Here is a 21,216-nt window from a genome sequence, read left to right on the forward strand (position 1 = left end):
TAATTAAATAAATAAACAATTCAATTAATCCAATTAATCTCTTACCAGCACTGCTGCTTTTCAATCACCCCTCTCAGCTTGCTCCAGTGGATCAATGAGGGGGAACCACCCAGGTAACTGACTTTTAAAGTTAAAATAAAAACCCTTCCCAGGTTTATCAATATGGATAATATCTTCATTTGTTTTGCATATCTTTCCAAAATCAGTGATATAATGCTGACTGGATGCCCCTTCTTCTACCTTTCTTCAATTAATTTGTGAGACATGGGCGTCGCTGGCTGGCCAGCATTTGTTGCCCATCCTTAGTTGCTCGAGGGCAGTTGAGGGTCAACCACATTGCTGTGGCTCTGGAATCACATGTAGGCCAGACCAGGTAAAGATGGCAGATTTCCTTCCCTAAAGAACATTAGTAAACCAGATAGGTTTTTTCGACAATGGTTTCATGGTCATCAGCAGATTCTTAATTCTAGATTTTTTTTACTGAATTCCAATTCCACCATTTGCTGTGGTGGGCTTTGAATCTGAGTCCCCAGAACATGAGCTGAGTTTCTGGATTAACAGTCTAGTGATAATACCACTAGGCCATCACCTCAAAACAAAGAACAATGTACAGCACAGGAACCGACCCTTCTGCCCACCAAGCCTGCGCCGATCACGTTGTCCTACCTAGACCAACCACCTGTATCCCTCTATTTCTCGCCTGTTCATGTGCCTATCCAGATGAGTCTTAAATGTGGCTAACATATCTGCCTCAACCACCTCACTTGGCAGTGCATTCCAGGTCCCCACCACCCTCTGTGTAAAACATCTTCCCCCGCACTTCTCTACTGAACCTCCTTACCTTGAACTTGTGCCCCCTTGTGATTGTCATTTCTGCCCTGGGAAAAAGCTTCCAACTGTTCACCTTATCCATGCCCCTCATAATTTTATAAACTTCTATCAAGTCGTCGCTCAGCCTCTGTCTTTTTAGGGAGAAAAATCCCAGTTTATTTAATCTTTCCTCATAGCTAATACCCTCCATACCAGGCAACATCCTGTTAAAGCTTCTCTGTACTCCCCAGATCCATACCATGATCATCACCAAAGATTAGATGCATTGGCATTATTAGCGCTTTGATACGTTAAGTCAGTAATCGATCCTGCACTGCCTTCATCAATAAAGCCTCTGCTGTTTTAACATCAAATATTGAGGTAAATGAAATTCCCAAGATGAATAATGCTCGGAAAATGTCAGTCTAGCCTGCATGTGTAAAAATGTTCTCTATTTTTGTGGATGATGTGAGCATTTGTGCTGTAGTGGAGAATAAGTAATTGCAAGCACATCTGGATGTGTTGGAGAATTGGTTTGCATTTGACAAGTTGTTGAGCAGTTTTATAAATGTGGCAGGACATACAACAAGCTTAGCTCTTTACAGGCAACTAAACTGAGGCCTGGAATGAAAGAAAGAAAAAGATTGTGGTACCATTGTTTATAATTTGCTGAAGATTCATGATCAATACGATGAAGCTGTAATTAAAGCAAATAGGGTACAAAATTGCAATAACTATTTATAAAATCCTTTGTGAAGCCTCATTTAGAATATTGTGTCCCATTGTGGGCCTCTTGAATAATGGTAGTACTAATCTTTGACAATGCTCCTGAGGATGGGCACAAGATTGGTTCTCAGTTTAGTTATCCTAGTAGGCTACAAAAGTTGTGTCTACATACTTTAGAAGTAATACATACATAGAGGTAATTTGATTGAGGTCTACACTATAATACAAGAACTGGATTGCGTGCATACTGACAAATTATCTCAATTAGCTGGGTTGGAGAAGATCACAAGGGAAGAAATAAGTTAGATGACAGGCAAGTCTCTTTTCCCAGAAACTTGAACTTATGCAACAAGTGGCTAGATTGTACAGTGAGTGATGACTTACTATATACCTTCAAGAGAGAGTTTGTCCTAATCTTATCTAAAATGCAGATCATGTCATAGAATAAATAACTTCAGGATTTATTTCCCCCCAAATTAATCATAAGTTTTTGAATGAACTTATCACCTCTCATAAAGAGTACATTGGAACTTAGGAAGTGAGAGATGCCTTAATGTGATGCATAAATAATCACAAGTGTGTGGGACAGGCTAAACAGATCAACCGGTCTTTTGCTTTCTGACATTTTCATAGGTTGGCATGCCCATTTAAGGACTGCTGGTTTTCATTTTTCAACATCTGACCAAAATAAGAGCAGCAAGTTCATCGCCCACTCCAGCCAATTCTACATTACAATTGTCCTACATATGGCTTCAATGTGCAAATGTTCAAGGTGGGACCTCAATGTGTATAATTTAAACAGCTTCCCATATGTTTTGGGCTGAAATGCTTGCTATTAATTAAAGGCCTTCAGGAAATTTCAATCAATTGAGCAAGTGGATGTATACAGACCTAACCAGCTTTTCATCATCTTATTGCCCAGTTTCAAATGAGAAACTGGTGACAATCAGTTAAAAGCTTCCTCAATGTTCACCTTAATCATGCTGCTATCCTCTACTTGCCTTTTTCTTTGATTCCATGGCTTTGATTTAAACTTACTGGCGGTTCAGATCCTGATGGGATCAGGAGTGAGTGACAAGCTCATGAACTGGGTTCAACTGAGATTTTAGCTCCCGAGCCTTATTTCCATATTCAAGATCAGACCGATGTCCAGGGCTGAGCATGAGCAATTTCTGCCCATCCGGCAGTGGAGGGCTGCTGGGTATCTCAGGGAACAGTCTCCAGCAGTCATGTAAGTCTGAAAGGCTGAAATATTTGCAACCATCTTCAGCCAGATGTGCCGAGTGAACGATCTATCTGTGATTCCTCCTGAACTCCCCTGAACCACAGATGCCAATCTTCAGCTAATTTGCTGCACTCCATGTGGTATCAAGAAACAACTGAAGGCACTGATAACATTCCAGTAATAGAATTGAAAACATGTGTTCTGGAACTTGCCATGCCCCTAGCCAAGCCGTTCCCCTACAGCAATAATGCTGGCATCTACCTGGCAATATGGAAAAGTGCCTATAGTAATAGTGTGTTTGGGACTGTAAGGGTTCATGTGGAATTGAGGAAAGATTACCACACACATTATGTAGAGAGTCACATATGAGTAGCAGAGTGTAGAAGTGAACCTGGTAGAAGTCAGCATGGAGATAGCACCTAAAGAGGACTGTGTATAGTGGCTGGAATTCTTTGACCTCACTTGCAATTGGGATTCTCCAGTCCCATTGCTGTGAATGGAGATTTGGCTGAGTGCCAAATTCTCCATTCTCACTGGCAGCGGCAGCAGGGCTTGTAAGACTAGAGAATTCAGGCCTATATATATATATATATATTATATATAGTTATGTGTTCTTAATAAACATTATTATTCAACCATATATGCATCTGGACCACTTCACGAGACAACTATCCAACATTTTTCAGGTATGTCCTATCCACTAAATCAGGACCAATTCAATCTGGCCAAATAATGGTCCATTAAACTATTCTCCATCATCAGAAAAGTGATGGAAGCCTGGCATCAGGGAGCCCGAGCAAAACTGGAGTCAATGGGAATCAGGGGGAAAGCTTTATTGGGAATAATTCAATCAATTCCCCAGGTCACAGCAAATGTCAGTTGAAAGATGTTCATTCAATTTCTAAATTTTATTTCGGACTGAAGTATCGAAGACTTTAATAGTGGAAATAAGATCTGTGGTGGACTCCTGCACAGCTTGTCTTCGATGAACGTCATCTGTTACTGGATCTACTGCATAAAGAAAGGAATTAACTTGAATGTTTGGCTCTTTTTTGTTCAGACCTGATGCTGTTCGGTATCAGAGAAAATGGTGTTTCCATAACTCTCACTGTTGGCCTCTCTGTGGGTCCTCGGGGCATAGGCAGGACTGTTTACCCGGTATAGCCATCATTACCTATCTCCAATGTGCCTCCTTCCTCCAGCAAAATTTCTCGAGCTGCTTTCAAAGCTTTTTTTACTTCAATAAACCAATGCTTTTTACATCAATGTCTCCACTGCTGCCTCCATGTCCTGAGATGACGTTGCTCTGTCTTGGGCTGTGGAACTTGATTAAGAGACAGACTGGAGACATACTCTTGCATCTGCTTAACACTTTTATTAATATCGCATTTAAACAGATTACAAGGTAAGCACATTGCACCGAGGCATGATTCGAAACTCTCTCTCTCCAGAGAGACTCAAGCAGATGACTGACTACATCCTCATCTACATCATGCATCAGCACATACCATCGGTTAACCTTTGATACAACAAGTGACGCAGAAATCCTATGGGCCTGATTTTACCATTTTGATGCTAAGTGCCGAATCTGGGCGTCAAATAAATGCGAGCTCGGAATCCTCTTTCCAGCACGCCCATACGCTTTTTGCCGGCTCCGGTCTGATTCGCATTGTGGGCGGGGCTTAGCGCTGCCGGACCGATCGGAGCTCTGAACTGCGCATGCGCAGTTTGAAAAAAAATCCGAAGCAGCGCGCCCGGGCGGGGAGAAAAAAGCAGAGAGAGCGGCTCTCTGACCCAGATCATCTGAGGTGGGGGGGGGGGGGAGGAGAAGAGGGGGCGGGACCCAGATCACCCTCTGTGGGGGGGGCGGTGGTGGAGAAGGAGGAGAGGGGATGTGACGGGTCCATCTGGCTCACCAAGTCAGTTACAATACTGCGTTCAGCATCAACTGAACCATCTTGGATACAAAGGATAATGGCATTCGGGTTTTGCATGTAAGCCTTGCTTATGCTAAAAATTATATCCTTGATGTCGGCCGCCATTCCTGATGTTACAGTACTGATAGCACCAGGAAAATCGACCAGTACCACTCATAGAAACATAGAAACCCTACAGTGCAGAAGGAGGCCATTCGGCCCATCGAGTCTGCACCGACCACAATCCCACCCAGGCCCCACCCCCACATATTTTACCCGCTAATCCCTCTAACCTACGCATCCCAGGACTCTATGGGACAATTTTTAACCTGGCCAATCAACTTAACCCGCACATCTTTGGACTGTGGGAGAAAACCGGAGCACCCGGAGGAAACCCACGCAGACACGAGGAGAATGTGCAAACTCCACACAGACAGTGACCCGAGCCGGGAATCGAACCCGGGACCCTGGAGCTGTGAAGCAGCAGTGCTAACCACTGTGCTACCGTGCCATTATCATTATCCTTTGTATCCAAGATGGTTCAGTGGATGCTGAACGCAGTATCGTAACTGACTTGGTGAGCCAGATGGACCCACAAGGCAGAAGGACCATCTTTGTGTTGACCAAAGTGGATCTAGCTGAGGAACATACAGCTTATCTTGCTAACGGAAGGATGGTGGAGGGAGACCAGCGATCGAGGAAGGTTGGGGGTGTGCTCTGCTGAGGGGGGCCTGCCTCCCAGGGGGGTCTGATCCCGGGGGGGCGGGGGGGGGGAGGTGTCTGCCAGGGTGGTTAGCGGGGGGGTCTGTGAAGGATGATCGAGGAGGATGGTGACTTCACAAGGGCAGAGAGGCCTTCGGAGGTTCCCCTGCAGAATAGAAATCCGCTTCGGACTTTTATTCAGCAGGTCGCTAAAAGCCCGGATCCAGAATGGGCCAGAAGACGGTAAAGTGGGATTTGGCGGGAGGGTTGGGCGCGCGGTTCATTAAGTCAATTTAAATGCATGCTAATGCATTTAAATCGTCGGGCTGCCCAATTCGGGCGCGGGTCCAGCCCGCGCCTGAATCGGGTGTCAGTAAAGCCTCGATCTGCTCGGAATCGGGTGCAGATCGCGGTATAGGCCCGACACCCAACTTTACCGTGATTTCACGCCCGAAAACGGGCAGGAAGTTTTGGTAAAATCGGGCCCAATGTCTCCTTTCCATTCATGTGATTGCTGAACTCTCAGGAGCAGGAGAAAGCCATGCGGCCCATCAAGTCTGCTCCACCGTTCATTTAGATCATGATCATCTACCTCAATTCCACTTTCCGGCACTATCCTTATATTGTCTTACAGTCATCTGTATCCAGGTATCTATTGATTTCTGTCCTGAACATGCTCAATGATTATGCTTCCATAGCCCTCTGGGGTAGAGAATTCCAAGTAATGTAGATTAGAATTCAGCCACCATAACCCCTACTAACGTCCAGTTAAGTAGAAATCCTCTCTAGAGTGTGGGTCATTATCATGCCTGCACTGATAGAATCTCTACAGTGCAGAAGGAGGCCATTCAACCCATCGAGTCTGCACCGACCACAATCCCACCCAAGCCCTATTCCCGTAACCTCACATATTTACCCTACTGATCCCTTGACACTAGGGACAATTCAGGATGACCAATCAGTCTAACTTGCACATCTTTGGACGGTGGGAGGAAACTGGAGCATCCAGAGGAAACCCACACAGATAGTTACCCAAGGCCAGAATTGAACCCAGGTCCCTGGCACTGTGAGGCAGCAGTGCTAACCATTGTGCCACTGTGCTTTCCACTCTGTGATGGTCAGGATGCTAATACTGGGGCAAAGTCTGCTTCTCTGGCAAACAGGTCTCTAAATGTGTCTGCTGTATTGAAGTTTCACCTTGTGCCTGTTTTATTGGACAGTTCTCCTGTGCCTGGATGAAGCGCAGGGAGGATAATCCGACAGGAAGGATCCCTAGCCTGTTACGAAACTCATAAACCTTCCTTTCGTTCATTTACATGGGAGGAACACCAGACAAATTCTTTTACTTCCGAACAACTTCCTTTCCAGAGCTTGCTCTCTACATTCCGCAGAGGATAAAGAAAACAATTTATCCCATTGGAACGTAACAGAAAAAAATGCATTTATTTTCTGAAATAATCTAGCCACACAGTAGTCTAGCCATGTATACATACCTTCTATTTCTCAAAAAAACTAAAATCAGTGCAATTCTTTACAGAGTGCACGGTCAGATAAACAATTTGTCCCTTTAAATAAGTAACAAAATCACATCTTCCAGTTAATGTTATTTTTATCCTGGAAGTAATATAATGTCAGCAATACTCCCAGATTAGAATTTGCTTCAATTTTTAAGCACCATTGACAGGGGAGTGAATAGGTTGATAAAGCCGAGGAAGGGAATTGGTTAGCCCCATGTACGGGAACCAAAAGGGAGTTGTGGCCTTGACAAAGCAGGAGTCTACTGTTGTATTTTCAAGGATCTGAAGCAACAAAAATAATATTGTGATATTGCTGATTACAGTGTTAGTTAAAAACGTTTTACTTCAGTTCTTGGCTCTTCCATCAATGAAAACAGTTTCTCTCTCTCTATTTACACAGTCTAGACCCCTCATAATTTTGAACATCACTTTACTGTAATTACTGTCACAGGGCTGAATTTTGAGCCCATGGTAGTCATGACTGTAAATGGCGACGCAAGCCAAAAATCTCACGAAAGTTAGGAAACGAGATTATTAGCGGCGAGATCACATTTCCCGATTTTCCATGCCCCTCGCCCATGATGTAATAAGGATCCCAGCCAGGAAAGTCAGGAACCTCATTTTAGCTTCTCATATAAGGGTGTCACGGTGGCATGTGGTTAGCACTGCTGCCTCACAGCGCCAGGGACCTGGATTCAATTCTGGCCTCAGGTGACTGTGTGAAGTTTGTACATTCTTCCCATGTCCGCGTGGGTTTCCTCTAGGTGCTCCGGTTTCCTCCCACATTCCAAAGATGTGCGGATTAGGTTGATTGGCAATGCTAAATTGCCCCTCAGTGTCAGGAGGACTAACAGGGTAAATACATGGGGCTACGGGAATTGGATCTGGATGGGATTGTGATTGATGCAGACACGATGGGCCGAATGGCCTCCTCCTGCACTGAAGGAATTTCTATTCTATATGCAAGGCGTCTCACCGGCACATCCACCCTCTCTAAACATTCATTCTACATGAGTCCAGGGAGGGTTTTTCTCCTCATAGGCATTAACAGGCCTGGATTATTGTGGACCTCTTGGGCTCCAAGGGGTCTGCTGCATGATATGGACTTTGCGTTTCTTGGCTTCCCCCTTGCTGGTGTCCCAAGTGATGTTTCCTTCGAGGATTTGTCTTCCTGGAGTGGCAGCTGGAAGTGAGTGAAGCAGGCAACTTCACAGGCTCAGGACAGGAGGCCACTGTGAAGTCCCAAGGTGAGCCTGTTGAAACGCCATAGGAGTGGCTAGGAACAATGAAAGTTTGAGAGGTGGAGGCTGTCTGGAAGTGTTGGTTCCTTTATACCCAAATTGAGCGAACTTTGACGGACTGAAATTAAATTAACATGGTGACCTACTGGCCAGTAGGTTAAAACACCACCTTTCACTACAGGTTTTGAATTTGGCGAGCTATCTTGGATCTGGTTCTGTGCAATGAGACAGGTAGGATTAAGGATCTTCTTGTGAAGGATCCTCTTGGGATGAGTGATCATAATATGGTGGAATTTCTGATACAGATGGAGGGTGAGAAAGTAGGGTCCCAAACCAGTGTCCTCTGCTTGAACAGAGGGGAGTACGATAGAATGAGGGTGGAATTGGCTAATGTAGACTGGGCGAGCAGACTGGTAGGTAGGACAGCTGAGGAACAGTGGAGGATTTTTAAGGAGATTTTTTTAAGTACTCAGCAAAAATATATTCCGGTGATAAAGAAGGACTGTAAGAAAAAGGATAACCGGACGTGGATAACGAAGGAAATAAAGGAGAGTATTAAAATAAAATCAGATGCGTACAGAGTGGCCAAAAATAGTGGAGAATTAGTGGATTGGGAAAGCTTTAAAGAAAAACAAAGAACGACTAAGAAAGCGATTAAGAAAGGAAAGATAGATTATGAAACTAAACTAGCTCAAAATATAAAAAATGATAGTAAAAGTTTTTACAAGTATATAAAAAGGAATAGAGTGGTTAGAGTGAATGTTGGACCCTTGGAAGATGAGAGGGGGGATGTAATAGTGGAAAACGAGGAAATGGCTGAGACTTTAAATAAGTTCTTTGTGTCGGTTTTCACGGTGGAAGACACAAATAGTTTGCCGAATATTAGAGATCGAGAGTTGGTGGGAGGGGAGGTCCTTAATACAATTACTGTTACTAAGGAGGTGGTGCTTGGTAGACTAATAGGACTGAAGGTAGACAAGTCCCCGGGCCCGGATGGAATGCATCCCAGGGTACTGAAAGAAATGGCTGAGGTAATAGCAGATGCGTTAGTAGTAAGTTATCAAAATTCGCTGGACTCTGGGGTAGTGCCGGCTGACTGGAAAACAGCTACTGTTATGCCGCTGTTTAAAAAAGGAAGTAGACAAAAGGCAGGTAACTACAGGCCGGTTAGCTTAACGTCCGTAGTTGGGAAGATGCTAGAGTCCATTATTAAAGAGGAAATAACAGAGCACCTGAATAAGAATGGTTCGATCAAGCAGACGCAGCATGGATTCATGAAGGGAAAGTCGTGTTTGACGAATCTACTGGACTTTTATGAAGATGTCATGAGTGCGGTTGACAGAGGGGAACCGGTGGATGTGGTGTTTTTAGATTTCCAGAAGGCGTTCGATAAGGTGCCTCACAAAAGGTTGCTGCAGAAGATTGGGGTACACGGAGTTAGGGGTAAGGTGTTGGCGTGGATTGGGGATTGGCTATCTAACAGGAAGCAGAGAGTTGGGATAAATGGGTGCTTTTCTGGTTGGCAGTTGGTGACCAGTGGCGTGCCGCAGGGATCGGTGCTGGGGCCTCAAATGTTTACCATTTACATAGATGATCTGGAGGAGGGGACTGAATGTAGGGTATTCACGTTTGCTGATGACACGAAGGTGAGTGGGAAAGCGAATTGCGTGGAGGACGCGGAAAGTCTGCAGAGAGATTTGGATAGGCTGAGCGAGTGGGCGAGGATCTGGCAGATGGAATATAACATTAGCAAATGTGAGGTTATCCACCTTGGAAGAAATAATAGTAAATTGGAATATTATTTAAATGGAGAAAAATTACATCGTGCGACTGTGCAGAGGGACCTGGGGGTCCTTGTGCACGAATCGCAAAAACTCAGTCTGCAGGTGCAGCAGGTGATCAAGAAGGCGAATGGAATGTTGGCCTTTATCGCGAGGGGGATAGAATATAAAAGCAGGGAGGTCTTGCTGCAACTGTACAAGGCACTGGTGAGGCCGCAACTGGAGTACTGTGTGCAGTTTTGGTCCCCTTATTTGCGAAAGGATATATTGGCCTTGGAGGGAGTGCAGAGAAGGTTCACCAGGTTGATACCGGAGATGAGAGGTGTAGCTTATGAGGAGAGATTAAACAGATTGGGTCTGTACTCGTTGGAGTTTAGAAGGATGAGGGGTGATCTTATAGAGACATATAAAATAATGAAGGGGCTGGATAGGGTAGAGGTGGAGAGATTCTTTCCACTTAGAAGGGAAACCAGAATTAGAGGGCACAGCCTCAAAATAAGGGGGGGCCGGTTCAGAACAGAGTTGAGGGGGAACTTCTTCTCTCAGAGGGTAGTGAATCTCGGGAATTCTCTGCCCATTGAAGTGGTGGAGGCTTCCTCGTTGAATATGTTTAAATCACGGGTAGATAGTTTTCTGATCGATAAGGGAATTAGGGGTTATGGGGAGCAGGCGGGTAAGTGGAACTGATTCGCTTCAGATCAGCCATGATCTTGTTGAATGGCGGGGCAGGCTCGAAGGGCCAGATGGCCTACTCCTGCTCCTATTTCTTATGTTCTTATGTTGGGTCTGTGTCCTGAATGTTTTAAAGTAATTTATTTATTTTGGCCTCTTGTAAAAACCAAAAGTTGATTGTGTCAGCTTTCTTCAGTGACTAAATATGGGAACACATCCCACTCTATTTGCTGTTTCTAGGTACCTACTAAAACTTTTGCTTTAACAGCCACATCTCTTTCCTTACCAATTGTATCTGGCTCTAACATAATCCACATGGATTCCAAGCTGTATTCCATGCATCATGTTTTGGATCCACCCATGATTACAGATATCGCCATCTCCAAGTCAACATAGTTTTAATAAAAGAAAATCTTGTTTGACAAATTTATTAGAATTCTTTGAGGGTAGATAAAGGGGGGACCAGTAGATATTGTCTACCTAGATTTTCAATGCTGGGGCCTTAGCTATTTACAACTTATGTTACTGACTTAGATGATGAGACAGAGAGTAATGTATCTAAGTTCACTGATTATACAAAGTTAGGTGGAGAGGTAAGTTGTGGAGAGAACACAGAGAGGCTACAAAGAGTTAAAAACAGGTTAATTGAGTCAGTAATAAAATGGCTGATGGAAAATGTGAAAATGAAAATGGCTGTTGGAAGTGTGAAGTTATTCACTTCAATCATAAGAATAGAAAAGCAGAATATTTTTTAAAAGGCGTGAAACTTGTGTATGTTGATTTTTTAAGAGACATGGATGTGCTCATACAAGGAGAGTAAACAGTCAACATGCAGGTAAAGCAAGGAATTCGAAAGACAAATGGCATGTTGATCTTTATTATAAGGGGATTGGAGTACACAAATAAAAATGTCTTGCTACAGTTGTACAGGGATTTCCCATTGACTGCACCCGACATCACCAGTAAACCCGCGGCAAGGCTGCACCATTGGTGGAACCAGAAGATTCCTCTTCTTAGTCACCCATTCCTTTTCCAATCCTACTGCATTTAAGTCTCTCATCACTGTATCTTTACATCTGGTTGTATAGGTCATCCCCTTCCCCATCTTCCTTAAAATCCCATCTCTACTCCCCTCACCACATTTCCTCTTTCTCTCTCTCTCTCTTCAAAACAGATGTTCATACCAATTCAATCTCTTCTTGGCTACTTTCTTCGATGCATCCACAATCTTCACGATCTCCTGATTCACTGTTTCCTGGTTTTGTCCTTTCCATCTGTTCGTCCTTCAGCAAGAATGCATTCAACTTAAAAGAAGCCATTTTTGAAAAATACAAAGCAATTTAAAAAACAATTCTGCAAAAAAAAGGCTGTTAATGATGGCGAATATTCAGAAATTGGCCAAACTCTGCCTCCCAGCATGCCACAGGACCGTGAAAGCCTGATATGCACACACTGAGTACTTTTTCAACATACTAGTCAAGAGACAGCTAACAAAATCATCAGACCACACAATGGTTATGAGTCTACAGACTGTAGAATTGTAAATAACACTGACAGATTTGGAGTCACAGTGTCTGAGTGTGTCCCACATTCCTTGCAGATGTTAATCCCGGATAATTTTTTGATTGGAACGAAACCTACCATAACCAGGATCTTCCACATGCAAACCACCTTCATATGTTAATGAACTATTCATGAAATTGTTACAGTATGTAAGAAGACAGATTTGGGAAGGGGTTTTCGTGGCAATTTTTGTCACCAGTGGTAGTTTACAAAACCCATTTTTAGCAGTAAGAACAGTAATGGAGGTGACGGATAGCAGTAACAGCCAAAGCAGACAAGAAGGGAAAAACAACTAACAGTTGTGGTAGCACTGCACAGCATAGAGCTCTCAGATAATACGGGCAGGATTTTATGGCCTCCCTCAAGCGAGACTGTAAAATCCCACCCGGAGACAATGGACATTTCCATTGTCCGCCCCTCGCCCGCTCCAATTCTGTGGTGGGCGGGGAATTGGATGAACTGGCAGGAACCGGAAAGTAATTTTCAAAAGTGGCAATGCAAGGATTAACAACTTGGATGCAGCTCAGATGTAATGGGCCGGAGTTTTCACCGCCCCGCCCACCGCGGGAATTGGAGTGGGTGAGGGCAGAGCATGGGAAGGTCCGTTGATCTCGGGCAGGATTTTACGGTTTCGGGACAAGAGAAGCCATAAAATCCTGCCCCCGGTATTTTGAATATGATGCAGATTTACCTTAAAAAAGGAGCGGGTGATCGGTGTTTGTAGGTGCTGATTTAAATTGGAGCACGTTACTGGTGTTTGCAAGTTTATCAATGTTACAATACATTATTGAAAAGAAGAGATTGAAAGCATTGACCATTTTCTCTACCTTTCAGGCCAAACCTTAGAGATAGGAGTAGAAGAGGGGAGGAGTGGGTCCACCTACGTAATAATTTCTCATTATTCTGCACATTCATTTCCATCTCAGCAACCACATCTCAGCAGTAGCCAGTCATTTTTCCTATCTTCTTGGTGTTCCCCAGGTTTTTGCAGGATATAACAAGGCCACAACTGTCTTGATAAAAGTCTTAATAAAACAGAAGTGCTAGAAACACTCAACAGGTCTGACAGCATCTGTGGAGAGAGAAAAAGAGGTACCGTTTCTAGCCGAGTTGAGAGTTGAAGAGGGGTAGAAATGTGATGAATTATATAGTTGGAGAGGAGGTGGTGAAGTTGGTGCAGAATAGGAGGTCAAGGATAGGTCAGATCTCAGGAGAGACTGACAAAGATGTCACAGGCAAAATACAAAGGAAGTGTTAATGGTAGTATTAAAGTCTAAAGAAGATGCCAATAAAATAACATAAAGGTCACAACTGACTTGTCGTTCTTCCTTTCACTTTCAGCAATACTTTCCTAGCACACAGCATTCCACTGCACTTACTCTGAGGTCAAATCCAGAAGCAATTTGATTGCTGCTACCACCACCCTACAAGCCTCAGCAGTCTACTCATTTCATAGTCAAGAGGAGAATGCTGTCCTCCTGTTTGGTCAAAATCAGCACACACACACACACACAGCCACAGAGAGACACAGACAGAGAGACACAGGGAGACACAGACACAGAGACACAGAGAGACACAGACACCCCAGCTGAATGCCACCGTGCGTATCATTACTGGAACACAATGCTCAACATCACTTCCTTGGCTCCCTGTCCTTGCAAACATCACTCCTCCACATATCTGCCAACTTGCAACAATCCACAAAGTGATAGAAAATGTTTGCAATGCTGCCTTCCTGCCACTTCACGCTGATCTATTCAGCCCAACCAAGGTACAACTCCCATCAAGAAGGCCAATCTGGAAAAACCCTCCCATACAGGGCTTCAACGTACATTCCACCTGGACAAATGAATGGGAATCATTGAATACGGCGAACAAGTAGCTGGTCTCAAACCCAAACCAACTGCCTGGTTCCAACCTTCCAAGGAAAGAGTGGTCCACTCTCAACCGGTTCAGGATTGGCACGGCCAACCTCCATAGATGGCGCATTAGTGCCAGCCCACTATGCGCCTGTGGAAGAGAGGAAACTATGCACCATGTCATAGAAGAGTGCCCAGTCCACAGCCTCAGCAGAGGCCTATCTGCACTCAACACAACAGGACCGGAAGAAACTGCTTGGCTTAAGGAATTTGCATTTGCTCAATAAATACTCCAATTCCTCCAACCAGAGCTAATCCCTTGCTTAATTTCTATTTCTATTCTTCCATCTTCTGCCACCACTGATGCCAGGTACTTTAAACCATTAATTTTCTCATAGTCTTCATCCTTAATCTTTACATATTCACTCTGATCCTCTTTGCTCGGCTCAAATTGACAATCTATAAATTGGATTTAAAGGCAAATTACTGCAGATGCTGGAATCTGCCTTTCAAGAGCTGATAAAGGGTCATCCAGACTCGAAATGTTAGCGCTATTCTCTCTCCACAGATGCTGTCAGACCTCCTGAGTTTCTCCAGCATTTTCGGTTTTTGTCATAAAATGGGTTTGTTGTCTACTGATTTTCATACCCCGTTTTCCTGAACTTTTCTTCATTTCTCCAGATGTTCAGAGTCATGTTCTCATCATCCCCACCACATAGTTCAATGCCATCTGCAAATATCATTGATTATAGCACTTCCTTGCTCAGTTGGAACAATAATGACAATCAGGAAGAGGAAGGAGCTCAGTGAACATCCTTATGTAATCCAACTTTGGCTTCAAAACTCTCACTCTTCCCTCATACTGATTCTTACTCTCATATGGCATGTACATGTCTTATAATAGTCGTGTGTATTTCTCAGGCACTCCACTAATTCTAGCACATCTCAAGGCTTCTCCCTATGCACCCACCATAAGCCTTCACTAGATCGTTGAGTATAATCTTTATGTTGTATTGATCTTCCAATATTTTTCCATCACCTGTCTTAAAACAAAAGTGGCATCAGTTGTGCTTCTTCTGAGCATGAACCAGAACTGACCTTCATGAATTTCCATTATTTTTCTTAGTCTCTCATCCACGACCATCTCCTGTATCCTGAAGGTATTTTGTAGGAGTTTCTTTCCTAAGTAGTTCTTGCAATCTTGAGTGAGTTCCTTCCCTTTGAATATTGGTACCAAAATGCTTTGCCTTAATTCCCTTGAGAATATCCTCTGTTAATATAACACAATCGAGTCTCTTGTCCATGATCTGCAACCCATATGTACCTAATACTTCCGCTGGTACCTCCCTCAGCCCTACTGCTTTGCCATTTTTTATTCCTTCCAGTGTTCTTCTGATTTCTTCAAGATTTATGCTAGTTGTCAGTCCTTGATTTGCAGCTACCTCTTCTATGTTTGTTCTTGTGTTTCCTTCCTTCGTAAGCCAGGTAAAGTATTGGCCACACCTCTCTGTAATTTTATCCTCTTACACTTAGGTTATTGTCTACATATTTTTTTACTTATCTCATAACAGCTGTTACTCTGAAGATATATTTTTGTTCTTCTTTGAAATACAGACTTTTGTATATTTATTTCATGGTCATAGCATATGGCAGATGGAGAGAAAGATAGGAGAAACAGAAACTATGACAGATACCATGAGAGACTGGTGGAACTCAGTGGCAGATTTGATTAGGAAGACTGGTGAAGAAGTATGTGTAAGGTCAACAGGGAGGGGGAAAGGCTGGAAAAGGAACTTGGCAGTGGGATGAAAGCACAGAAAATACAATAAAAGAAAAGAAGCTGTTAAAGATATGGAAACAGTGAGGAATCAAAGACAGCAATAAAACAGTTAAAAAAGGAATGCAGTGAAAGTCATTGCTGGAGAAGATCTCTGGGCATGAAAGAAATGTTTGAAAATTTGGATGCCAAAGAGGGACCTCATAAATTCTCTATTAAACAATAAAAATGCTGAGATCTACATTAGACATCCTGAAATGATAGGTGTAAGTTATTTCCCAATTTTAACATCTAATTCTGTCTACTTCCATATTATTTCTAAACTGTTCACAGAACAGAAAAAATACTGACCTTACAGATCCAATATGACCCATCTATATCCCATATTTCTATCTATCGTGTTTCTTATTATTGTTGCAAAAGGCTATGTCCCACATGAAAAGGTCAGGAGTGAAGAGAAATAAATGAGGAAGTGTTGAAATTAGCTTTGTCATTTTTTTCTGTAGGTTATGGTGTGGAGATTTTCTGCTGCAAGGCTGAGCAATTATAAAAATATATCCTCCATTTTGACAAATATTACACAACGCTGTATATGTTCTAAAGCCAGTTGAAGAAAGCAATCTTCGGTATAACCTTTACCTTTATCTTCAGATTATGTTAAAACTATTAGTCTGTGGGACAAAAGAATGAATTGGCTGGTCTGTGAATTCTGTATGAGACAGAAAGGAGGATTATCTACATAACCCTCCTTTCAACACATTGCAGTTACTTAAACAAAGATTAATATTTTTGCTATACTCCTTCATTTTATACAGGACAATGTGGTACAGAATAATGAGACAGCTTTTCACACATTTTCTTAGCACCTCAAATATATCTAATCCATGTTAGCTGAATTAGAGTGCTGGTTATCTGTCGCCGCCAACACTTTTGCTTTCAATAATGGAGGAGTAGTTTTGCTGTACTAGTTAAAGAAACACTGCTGCAGATGGCAGCCACAGATTTCGATATCCTGGATGAAGTGTACTGCAGGTTGTCAAGCAACCATCTTGAGGTCTGCCATCAAAATTTAAAAAAGTAATACTGTACTGTCGGAGGTCACATTTTCCACTTAGTTACTAAATGCTTTGGAAGATGGAATACTTGCCTTTTTGGCTCTTAGAAGCAGTAAATTTATTGAAAGAAAAATATGATTTATGACTACATTCGACTTCACTGATTTTTCAACTCAGACTTGTCATAACTTGAATGGAGACAGCTCTACTATCTACTTTGAGGCTATTGAAGGTGAGCTTGGAGCAAAAATCAGGAGTTGAGAAATGAGCTGTGTTTAGACCATCACTTCAGCAAATCTGATGCAATGTCATCAAAAGATTCAAAAACACTTATGATCCTTGTAAATGAGATTTGAAAACTTTCTCTAGACCTACTGCCAATATGGCTTTCCAGCCAATTAATAGTTATATATCCAAAACTATTGGGTCTTTGATCGCATTGTTCATGGATCTTTCAAAACCTGGCATGTGATTCTGTAATTTATTATGGTCTCAAGAAAAGCTAAAGCAACTGCAGTTTGATACTCTCTGAGAGTGGATACATGTCTCATAGATAGGATGCAGTTTTGCCCAAAACTTTGCAAGATCTGTTGAAGGTGTCAGCAACTTTATTCATTCATCATCAAAATTGCTTATTCTCACTTACATTATTTTAATTTCCCATTGTGGGTCTATAATATTTATATAAGATACTGTTCTATCCCTCCTCTCATCCAAAAATGACCTTCCTTTACTTCGTTATTTGAGATGATTACAAAAACATCCTCCCCCTTTATTTCCCACAGCAAATTTATACTCTTGTTGAATATACTGTCAGCTTAGCACTATAGCAAGAAGGTTTGTCGTATTGCAGTTAGACCTTGAACTGGCGGCCTTTTCCACATTCTGAACTTAAATGACTCTGCCTTTGATATACAAACTTATCATCAATGAGTCTTTTAACACTGTCAATGTAAATGCCATACCTTTCTGATTAACACAGTAAAACGTAATCTCAAAATTAACTCCTTTTTTTTACTGGCCTCGACAATTGTAAGCAAGAAGCTCATGCATTATAGCTGTTGATTCTGAATTTTCTGTCTTATTTCTTTGTTACATGTACAACTATCCGCATTGTGATTATCATCCCACAGGAGCAGGGAAAGCTATAACTCCCATCATGTTTTTCTCTCTCACACACACTGGACCTGTCAACAGGCGCTGTTCATAGCTGACCAACACCTTCAAAGATGTTGATACTGCAAGAATATCCTTGATTATAAGGTGATGGCATTTGAAAACGAACATTTACCCTCTGTTCTCTGTTCCATGCAAGGAGTTGTAACATGCATAAGCAAATGGAATTGGGTGCGGGCAGGCTATTAAATGGGAACAAAAATTTGAACGCATAGGGAAGTTGGCTCCAACCCACTGATTTCTGAGTTTTATTGAAGTCGAACAAAGGGCAGGCAGCCAGCCCGCTTGTAGGAGACTGGTTGGCATTTTAATTATGTGTATGAGGCTGCAAGCCTTAGAGTTAACCTGCTTTGCAGGTTTAAATACGGGCAGCAAGGCCTCGGAACACTTGCACCTAGAACAAGTTGAGGATGGCCTTGTGGAGAAAGTAGACACCTTCACCTAGAATTACTGAAGATATAAAACACAGAAACAGACCATTCAGACCAACCAGTTCATGCTGGTGTTAATATGGTTAGCACTGCGGCTTCACAGCTCAAGGCACCTGGGTTCAGTTCTGGGCTAGGGGGACTGCCTGTGCCGAGTTTACACATTCCTCCGCGTCTGCCTGGGTGTCCTCCAGGTACTCCGGTTTCCCCCACAGTCCAAAGATGTGCAGGTTAGGTTGATTGGTTATGCTAAATTGCCCCTTAGTGTCCCAAGATACATAGGTTAGGGAGATTAGCAGCGTAAATGCATGGGGTTACGGGTAAGCCTGTTTAAGAGGTGGTGCAGACTCGATGCGCTGAATTGCCTCTTTCTGCACTGTAGGGATTCTATGATTCTATAATATCCCATTGCTAGCCTCCTCACATCCTTTTCCATCTAAGTCTATGACTTCTACATTGTTAGTTAGCAAAGCTAATTAAATTCTCTACTCTCTTCTCCCTATAGGTTATTCCAGCATTCCTTCAAATGCCTCCATGCTATTTACTTCAACCAGTCTCTGTGGCAATGAGTTCCAGATTCTCACACCTCTTTGGCTAAAGATGTTTCTGCTGAATTTTTTATTGAATTTCTTGCTGACTACCGTATATTGGTGTCCTCTCATTATGCTCTTCCCCACAAAATGAAACATTCTTTATTCACTCGACAAAATGTTTCATAATTTTAAACACCTCTATTAAGTCTCCCCTCTGTTGCATTTTCTGACCATTCTTGGGAAGTTTTTTGAGTCTTTTTACAGTGAAGACAGATACAAATACTTTTTTCCAGTCTCTTCCATTTCCTTGTTACCCATTATTAATTCGCCAGTCTTACCTTCTGAAGGGACTAAGGCTCACTCTTCCTCTTTTTATATACTTGTAGAAGCTTTTACAGACTATTTTTATATTTCTTGTTCATTTTCTTTTGAACTTCAATTTCTCCCTCTTCCTTTATTTCTAGTCCTCTGCTAATTTCTAAACAATTACAATCATTTGTCCAATCACAAATCTTTGCCGCATTTAACATCTTTTTCATTTAATTTGATATTATCCATAATTTCCTTAATAGGACACAGATGCTGTTTCTTTCTTATAGAGTCTTTCATTCTCAACAGAATATATTTTTGTTGAGGGTTATGAAAGGTTTCTTTGAATGGTTTCTTTGCTTCTTTACTGTCATATCTTTTAACTTATTTTTCCAGTCCAGTTTGGGCAACTCTGACTTCATACCCTTATGATTGCCTGTATTTTAATTTAAGACACGGGTTTCAGCTCCACATTTCTCACCTTCAAACTGAATGTGAAATTCTTTCATATTATGATCGCTCTTACAGGAAGGATCTTTTACTATGAGGGCATTAATGAATCCTATCTCATCATACATTACCAGGATTAAAATAGTCTCTTCCTGCTTGGTTCCAGTATTGTTTTACGAAACATTGTCAGTTTGATTCACCCAATCTATATGAATATTAAACTCTCCCACAATTATTACAGCAACTTCCTTATAGGTCCCCATTATTTCTTGATTTATGCTCTCTCTTTAATGTAGCTACTGTAAGGGGTTCTATAAAGCACTCCTACCAGTGACATCTTTCCTTTGCTATTTCTTATCTCCAACTAAGCAGATTTTCCATTCTCATCCTCCAAATCAAGAAAATTTCTCACCACTGCACTGATTTCATGCTTTATGTACAGAGTGACACATCTGCTTTTCTCATTTTCCTGTCCCTCTGAAATATGGAATATCCTTGAATATTCAAGACCCAGCCATAGTCACTTTGCATGGGTATCATAATATAAGGATTTTCTTTTGTGTTATCAATTCATCATTCTGAAATTTTCATTATGAGATACATCGCAGAATTCTGCAGGAATTTATCTTTTCTTATCAACTCATAATTTGCAATAACTGTGTGTGGAGTCTCACTGTTTAGTTGATGTCTCTAGCTGGTAAAGGAAAATATGTTTCTCGATGTTTCATAGCTGGGGCGTGATTCTCCAGTTTCCTAGCCGCGTGTTTCTCGACAGCGAGAGGCAGCGCATTGCTCGCTGGTGGCGGGATTCTCTGGTCCTGCCGCTGCTAATGGGGTTTCCCATTGATGTCACCCACATAGCTGGGAAACCCATGGGAGGGGGGGTGCGCTGCCGGTGGAACCAGAGAATCCTGCCAGCGTGAATGGCCAGGATTCAGACCACGATCTCCTTCTATGCTTCGGAATATTTATAATCAGACCACTTAGTTTATGGTAAAAGATTGGAGGATATGAACATACGAATCAGGAGCAAGAGTAGGCCCCTCGAACCTGCTCTGCCATTAATAAGATCATGGCTGATTTGATTGTGGCTTCAACTCCACATTTCCTCCTACCCTTTATCATCCCTTTATCAATCGAGGGATTGAGTTTAGGAGTCCGGGGTTAATGATGCAGCTATGTAAGACCCTCGTCAGACCCCACTTGGAGTACTGTGCTCAGTTCTGGTCGCCTCACTATAGGAAGGATGTGGAAAAGATTGAAAGGGTGCAGAGGAGACTTATAAGGATGTTGCCTGGATTGAACGGCATGCCTTATGAGGATAGGCTGAGGGAGTTCGGTCTTTTCTCCTTGGAGAGACGAAGGATGAGAGGAGACCTAATAGAGGTATATAAGATGTTGAGAGGCATAGATCGGGTGGACTCTCAGAGGCTTTTTCCCAGGGTGTAAATGTCTGCTACGAGAGGACACAGGTTT

The 21,216-nt window shown here is 42.5% G+C and overlaps 1 protein-coding gene and 1 long non-coding RNA gene across 4 annotated transcripts in view; both read left to right on the forward strand.

The window, feature by feature from the left end:
* The window catches only part of igfbp1a (insulin-like growth factor binding protein 1a), a 1,218,336-nt gene that overhangs the window by 452,716 nt on the left and 744,404 nt on the right, over window positions 1-21,216 (forward strand). The window lies entirely within an intron of this gene.
* LOC144508547 (uncharacterized) overlaps window positions 1-21,216 on the forward strand; it is a 106,070-nt gene that overhangs the window by 80,902 nt on the left and 3,952 nt on the right. For all 3 annotated transcript variants that reach the window (XR_013500301.1, XR_013500299.1, XR_013500300.1), the window contains one exon: window positions 17,978-18,107. This is a non-coding gene — a long non-coding RNA (uncharacterized LOC144508547). The remainder of the gene's footprint in view (window positions 1-17,977; window positions 18,108-21,216) is intronic.

This window comes from Mustelus asterias, chromosome 2 (genome assembly GCF_964213995.1).
Source record: "Mustelus asterias chromosome 2, sMusAst1.hap1.1, whole genome shotgun sequence".
Classification (NCBI taxonomy): Eukaryota; Metazoa; Chordata; class Chondrichthyes; order Carcharhiniformes; family Triakidae; genus Mustelus; species Mustelus asterias.